The sequence below is a fragment of the Chinchilla lanigera genome, unplaced genomic scaffold (genome assembly GCF_000276665.1).
Source record: "Chinchilla lanigera isolate Chin_1 unplaced genomic scaffold, ChiLan1.0 scaffold00026, whole genome shotgun sequence".
In the NCBI taxonomy this organism is placed as follows: Eukaryota; Metazoa; Chordata; class Mammalia; order Rodentia; family Chinchillidae; genus Chinchilla; species Chinchilla lanigera.
In genome coordinates, this window is record NW_004955427.1 from 4500864 (window position 1) to 4509151 (window position 8288).

The window sequence follows — 8288 nt, forward strand, 5'->3', positions numbered from 1 at the left end:
CTTAGCACTATATTTCTTGGATCTTTCATTGTATTTATAAACCAGTTGTGGTTGGAGGCATGTGTTTTGGAAAAGTCAGATAACACTTACATAAGAGCATTGGAGAGAAAAAAACACTTAATATTTTTGAGGTTTCTCTTCACTAATTGCTTCTGGAAAATCATAGCTTTGATTCCTAGACCTTGCCCCCAGGTCAGAGTAGCCTATGTTTTTGTGTTAGAGATCAACAGCTTTCTTTGAAATCAACTCCACTAACCAGAGTATAGCCTGCTTTCCTCCTGCTGCTGGTAGTAAAACAGAAGAAAGGAGAAGCATGTTAGGAAGAAATATTAGGCCAGAAAACAAGATGTGATAATTCAGGAAAGTCTCAGTTTAATAGTTGAAAAGCATGCCAAAATTAATTTATTGCCAGCATGCAGCACTTTGGAAAGAAAGCCAAGAGATGGGGTGGGGGAAATCATTTTAAATGCTTAAGAAGAATTAAAAGGTCAGGGTATTCAGTCATGCAGAGGACACTGAGGAGATACTAGGCAAGTGACAAGTCTTCTCAGAAATCTGAGCAGAAGCCAGAGATAAAAACGGGGCGAAACAGGAAAGATCAGTGTAAGAAACTTTTCTCTAATGGGATAAGTCCACACATGAAAGACCTATAATATACCTAAATAATACTATACCTAATTATAGTGTTTAAATGATAAATAAAACTTATAATATTGTGTGTATTTTTGAGATGCCATAAAGTGTTTGAATAGATGTATGCATTGTGTAATTTTCAAACCTGGGTGAGCCTATCTCTCTTCACAGGCATTTATTTTTTCTGGGAAAACATTCAAATTCATTTTCTTCTAGCCTTGTATACTATACAGTATATTATAATTATATATAACAATTCTGCTATGGAGTAAGACAACAGAACTCCTTATTCTATTTTTTTGTCAGATCATCTTTTTAGTGAAGTATTTCATGTTTCTTAGCTAGCTGGGAACTCCACAACACCACTGTTGATAATGTCATGAGGGGGCTGGCTGTCCACATTGCAGCCCACGGACTGGGCAGTCCCCAGGATTTCCCTAATGGTTCCAGAAAGTTCTCTGGCTAAAGACCAGCACCACATCTGTTGGGCAATATTGACAATCTCACCAAAAGTAATACTTCCACTGTTTTTAACATGTTTCTGCTTCTGTCTCTTGGCCACTCCTTGAGGGCTTTGATGATCAGGGCAGAGGCAGAAGGCACCACCTTGATCTGAGCCTGTCTGTCATGGATGGTCGGTGTCACCGTAATCCTCAGACCCTTCCGGTCACCAGTTAGTTGCGTTGGCAATGTCATCACACACTTTCTTTTGGAGACAGACTCAAGGGACCGATCTTGGGGGCCAGGGTAGATGTGGAGCTGACTTTGGTGCACCTCAGGTATACAACATTGATCTCCGTGGGGTTGAACTTGGGCAGTATGGTGGAGGCGGCTGGTGTTGGATGAACTCGGGTTTGGGATGACCTCAGAAAGTTGCACCTTAGTCTTGTCCTATCCGAAAGCCAGAAAGCCAGAACTCTTTATTCTTATTAAATATAATTCAGGACCCATTGGTACATTTCATGAGCTTTCCATATTTTTTACTTGTCCACCAATTCATCAACACCAATAATTATTTTCCAGCCTTCTGCTGTTGTGAGTAGCTCTACATGATCGAGGAGAACAATCTATTTATTGTGCTGGTGGATACTGTTTATCATTTTATAGATGATCTTTGCAACTATGATCACCAATGATATTGCATTGCTTTCTAAATGTGTTGTATTCTTTTCTGGTTTGAGAAAGTAATATTGGCATTCTGGAATTCACTTGGGACAATTCCCTGCTATTAAATTTTGGGGAATATTTTAGAAAAGTTAATATTAGTTCTTATGCAAAGAACTAGTAGAAATCAGCAGTGAAACCATGTGTATTTTCCTTGGTTTGGTGAATTTCTATTGCTTATTTCAACATGGTAGTCATTCGTCTGTTTAGGCTTTATACTTCTCCATGAGTCAGCCTTTGTAAGGTTTGTGTTTTCAAGGATTTGTCTGAGTTTTCTAAATTTCAGGTTTATGGTGTCAGTTATAAGAACTTTTTGTCACTTATTCTGAATTAGAGGCTTGTCTTTGTTGTTGTTTTTAGTCTTTTTGTTTATCTATTTGAAAAATTCACTGTGTGAGCCCTTAAACATTTGTTTGTATTGCAGTCTCTCTTTCACTTACTTTTGTTCTAATTTTTATGATGTCTTTTCTCCCACTAATAGGTGGCTTGTTTGTTTTTCTTCTTGCATTAGTTTCTTGAGATGCAACAATAAGTTGTTTATTTCAGAGCCTTATGCTTTTATGATGCAGGTGTTGATTGCTGTAAACTTCCTTCTTGGTACTGCTTTTGAAAAATCCTTTAGAGTTTAAGTTGTTAAATTTCTATTTCATTCAAGAAAAACTTCTCATTAATATCTTCTTTGATCAACTGATTTTCCAGAAATAAATTGCTTAGTTTGAACATCATTGTAGTTTCCAAAGTAGTTTTTCTAGTTATTCACTTCAGTTTTAGTTGTGTTGTGGTCAAACCTGTATTTACATGACTTAAAAATTTTAAAATTTTCTTGAAACTTGTTTTATAGCCTACCTTAGTCACTTCCAACATTAATAATATGTTTATCTGTTATAGACTCTATGTAGATTCTTTTCTGTAGAGTGTTCAATGTGCTATCGAAAAATCTTTTGCAAATTTTGTATAGAATTTTCTGCAAATGTTTATTAATTCCAGTTTATCTATGGTGCAGTTTAATGCTTGTGATTCATTCTTGATTTTTTTGCTTAGGTGATCTATCAGTTGCTGAAAAAAACTGTTAAAATATCCTACTATTGTAGAATATACTTTTCTCCTTAGATGCTTAGTATTTGCTTTGTATATTAGAGTGTTCTTATACCTAGTACATATATATTTAGAAAAAATTGTTCCTTTTTCTGAATTCATTTCTTTCTTTATCAGCATACAATAAACTTCTTTGTTTTTACTGCTTTTGATTTGAAATCTATTTCATCTATTCCAAATAAATCTTTCCTGTTTTCTTTTAGATTTTATTTTCATGTACTATCATATTCTGACTATTCATATTCAGTCTATACATATTCTTCCTTTTTTTTTTTTTCCCAGTACTGGATATCGAACTCATGACCTTGTGCTTGTCAAGCAGGCACTGTGCTGCTGAGCTAAATCCCCAGTGCCTATACACATCCTTAGAGGTGCAATGAATTCTTATCAGCAATATATAGTTTGTGAATGCATTTTATTTGTTAAATCACTCTTTGTTTTTTAATAGGAGAAATTAATGCATTTACATTGACTATTGCTGACGGGTCAGGTAATTTCTAATAGCACTGTGATACTTGCTTTCTAGTTTATTATGGTTCTTTCTTTTCACTCTATTGTGGCTTTTTTGTTATTGAAACTATTTTCTCAAGTAGTGTGTTTTGATTCCTTGATTACTATTTTTGTATGTTTATTATACAGCTTTTCTATCATAGTAGTTAAAAAAATCTTTCGATTATAGAAAGCTGTATTGCAAGTATAGAACCTAATCATTATAAGAACAGGAAAAGAAAAAAACAACTAGGTTAAAATACTATTAAAAAACTTTACAATTGCATTTTATTTCTTTTCACAGTTTGAATTTTTGATGTTCTGTTGTATCACTTTCTCTTCTGTCCTTAGCATATAGATGTAATGATAACCATGTTGACTTGTTTTGGGTCTTCACCTATAGATACGAATACAAAACATGACAGTTTCGAGTTTCTCTTCATCGTTGCATTTTCCTTTGACTTTTTAACTGCCATGTTTTTCAGTTTAAAAAGCTTTCTGTATTAGTTCTTGTGTGACAAGCTTGAAGTGATATTTTCTCTAGTCTTCTTTGTCTGGAAATGTCTTTTTTCTTTCTTATATCTAAAGAATGGTTTTTCTAGGCACAGTATTAGTTGACAGCTTATTTTTGCTCCTTCAGTTCTGTGGAAATGTCGTACCCCTCTCTCACGGCCTCTAAAATTTCTAATAAGAATTTTGCTGTCAGGTGACTCGGAAATCTCTTATATGATATTTTTTTCTTGCTCATGCTGCTTTGAGATTGCTCTGTGTGAGTTGGATAATACTATATTGTGGTGTAGACTTGATTAAATTGAACATGACTGGTGATCTTTGGCCTTCTTGTATCTAGATATTTGTATCATTTTATATATTTGGAAAATGGTGTGTTATTATCCCTTTGAATAAGATCTCTACCCCTTTGGCAATCTCATGTCCTTCTTGAAATCCAATAAACTTGAATGTTCCCCCTTTGTCTCAAAGTTCCCATAAGCTTTTTCCATTCTTCATTCTTTTTCCCATTTTTTCCTCTAAATATGTTTTAGAATAGACTGTCTTGCAGCTCACTCTTTTTCCTTTCTTTGATCTATTCTGCTGCTCATCCTATCACATTTTTAATTTTTCATGGTGCATTTTCAGTTGAAATGTTTCTGTTTCATTTCTTGAAATCATCTTCATCTTTCTGTTAAATATTTCTTGGAATATGAATTACTGGTTCTCTCGAAGTGCCTTGAGCTTCCTCAAACTATTGTGAATTATCTGCCTCAGAGTTTCCAGTCATCATTTGTTATGTGGTCCAGTCTGGCAACTTATTCTGTCTTTTTGGTGAAGTAATCATTCTCTGAAGCTTCTTGGTGCTTACTGACATATGACAACACCTGTGCTTGGAAGGTTTAATTGCTCCTGCAGTCTGCATACTCTGACTTTGTCCTTGTTCACCCAGAAACTCGAAGACGCATGCTCATTTTTGCTGAGCCTTTGGCCTATGGTAGCTTTACCATTATTCTTTTGTTGGTATGCTATTGCTGTTTCAACAATACAGGGTGCCCTAAGCCACAGTTTATTCCAAATCTGCAGTTTTGTTGTTCAGAATAAATTACAGAAATGGCTAAAAACAACAGTTCATCCCCAGAATCTCCACTTGGGGATAGTGTAGTGACAGACACCATGCCTAAAATCACCACCCTGCGGAAGATCACCGTGGGATTCCACCCAGCCTGGGGCATCAGCTAGGAGGCACGAGCCCCAGACTTCCCTGCTGGGACTTCCTGGGGCAAGGGTCACTAGAGCTTCAAATCTCAATCGTGCTTCCCACATGCATGTTGAAATTAATTTGCAATGAGGATTCCTTATTTTCTTTTGTTTTCCCTTGTCTTCCTCCTCCTATTAAAATTGGGAATCTCTATACCAGTTCACCCTTTACTGTGCTGATGTCTATTTTTTGTTGCTGTTTTGTTTGTTCTATTTATTTATTTTTGTAGAAGGTGGAGCAGGTAACTTGTTTACTAGTTTTATAGATTTACAGATGAGGAGAAATTTTACTCCTGGATGAATTACACTCACATCTATCTATACATAATTTCGTTGAATTTAGTGGTGCGATCTAGGGCATGCTGTGCTGATACTGATGAGAGATTTTGAATTTGAGTTGAAGCATGAATAGGTAAAGAGTTTTGGTGACCTTGGGATGTGATTAACGCATTGGCCTGTGGGATGATGTGAATCTTTTGATACTACAAGGGGGAACTGCGGTAGTGGAATAATATCCCCCCAAGACATGTTTGAATCTTAATGCTCCAAATCTTTGAATATGTTATGTTACGTGGCAAGCAAGGATTAACTTTGCAGATAAATTGTAAGCTTGCCCCTGTATTGAGATAAGAATATCACCTTTGGCTATTTTCCTGGGAACAATCAAAAGTCTGTAGGTGTGAAGGACAAAAGCATGAGAAATACAGCGATAAAATAAAAGTCTCTATCACACACTGCTGCTTTGCAAAATTAAACAAAGCCACAGGGCTGGGAACATGGGGAATCTCTAGCAATTAGGAAAGGTGAGGGAATGGGCTCTTCCTCTGGTCTTCAGGAGAAATACACATTTACCAGTGCTTAATTTATTTTTAGTGAGACCCATTTTGGACTTCCCAAGTCCTGAAACGTAACATAAATTTGTACTGTTTCATGTGGTTAGATTCCTGGAAATTTGCTACAGTAATGATTAAATAATATTAGATACCATTAGGGCAATGTTGAGGTTTTGCTTTTGCAATATTTTTTACTTAAGATGTTTTGTTAAGGGAAGTTGTCTCCTCACTCTTCTCTTTACTGTTTCAAAAGTCGTTTTCGAAGGTATTATTTTTCCTTATGTTCCAAAACTAGTTTTGACATGGCGCAAAATTCCAGTTAGGCATATTTTCTTTTACTACTGTAAAATGCCATTCTATAGTATTCCCATGTGTAGGGATTTTACAGATAGCTCAGCTATGTTTCTTATCGTTGCATCAAGAATTCTGCTCTAAATCTTATTTCATTCTGTGGTGGCTTTTTAATTTTTGTCTTCCTGCAATTTGAAAATCAGGTACTGAACTAGGTCCATAGCTGTGTGTGTTTTGTATTTTCCACTTGCTATTTACTAAATTTATGGGATTTGTAGTTTGAGCCCTAATGTCTTCAAATATTTATTTTTGCTTTATTCTTGTTCTCATTTTCTTTGAGAGTTTAACTGTCAGCATTTTAGACTGCTTTCCATCCCTTTTGGATGCTCAGTTGTATTTTTTCACTTGGTGCTTTTTTTCTCCTTGCATTTCTTTTTCCATTATTGATCTTCATGTTCAGTGGTTCTTTTCTTCTTTACAGTGTGAAGTTTATAAATTTATATGTCTACATCTGTGTAGGACACCATAAAAGAACTTAAACTATGTAATATTTAAGTAACAGAGGTTTATGTCTCACAGTATTGGAGGCTGGTAGATCTAAGATCAAGGCACTTGCAGTGTCTGGAAAAGGTCCCTTCTTCACAGGTAAACATTGTCTTCTTGTTGTGTCCTCACCCACGAAGAGAACTCTCGGGGGACTCTTTTCCAGGGCCAATTTTCCAAGGTCCACTTTAGGAGGTTGTGGGGGACCTATAACTGACCACTGTGTCACGTTGCATCAGCAGCCATCTTAGGAGTTAAGTTTCTGTCTTATGAGATAAGTTTCTCTTTCTTCATGCCCTGTCTATTTCCCCGAAGTCGCGCGCCCTTCCGCATTGGGAGTGGCCACCTTTGCCTAGCTACTCCCGCCTCTATAACTTGGACTGCCCACTGTTGCTTAGTTACTCGAGCCTTTGTCTGGTTGCTTAGTTACTCCCGCCTTAAGAACTTCCGCATTTCTCGATGCCCTCTATATCTACTGGCACTTCCAGCTAAAAAATGAGACTTGATCAGAATCCTGTCTTGTCTCCATTCTTTGGGTCTCTTGTCCTTTTATAATCCCCGCTCCCTCTCTAGGGTCCTCGTTGACTGTACCCGCCGGCCGGGATAGGAGGTTGAGCATTCACGGCCTAATTATTTCACAAAACTCCACCTTTTAACATCACTGCTGCGATTGTTGTGATTCAACAGATGACTTTAGAAGTGGAGACCACATTGAGTTCATAGCAACATCAAAGGCATTACTAAATTCTACAGGTAAATTTTTCAATATAATTCTTAGTTTCTATCTCGGTTGGAGTTCTCCATCTTTTTTTGCATCTTGTCAGCATTTTTGGAGACTTAACCTATTAATTAACCTGTAATGAAGCAACATGATCTTAGATGTTCTCTCACAGCCCCGATATCTGAGTGATGTCTGAGACTGGCTACAGAGATTTGTTTGTGTCTTGACAATATCTTTTTCTAAGTTCTTTGTGTGTCAAGTAATATATAGTTTGTAGGATGGCATCTTGTATAAGAACATAGACCTATCTATATCTATCTACCCCTCTGTCTGTCTATGGATCATCAATGCCTAGAAATGTGAAACTTATTTTTGCTAAGGCTTTCCCATGGGAAGTTAAATCATTCTATTCAGAAGATGATTTACAATTTTTTTGCTATGTTTACTCTTGTTTTACTACCAAATATCTCTTTGGTTTGGTATGTAGACTGATCAGCTAGCAGACTTTACACAATCTGTGTATAATCCTCCACTTAAGCACCTGTGCTTTTTAAAATCATAGATGCTATTTTCCCATGTGGATGCTCTTTCCCAAGGGAGACACTGGGAAAGTCTCTGTTGTCCTGCAGCTCTTGATTTTCCTTTCTTTTCTTTTCTTTTCTTTTCTTTTTTTTTCTTTTCTTTTTTTTTGTCTTTTTGAGACAGGGTCTCACTATGCAGTTCAGGCTGGCCTTGAGCTCACTTTGTAGCCCAGGCTGGTCTCGAACTCA

The 8288-nt window shown here is 36.5% G+C and overlaps 1 pseudogene; it reads right to left on the reverse strand.

The window, feature by feature from the left end:
- Positions 1 to 970: 970 nt before the first annotated feature.
- Positions 971 to 8288, reverse strand: part of LOC102015870 — a 74925-nt pseudogene continuing 67607 nt past the window's right edge.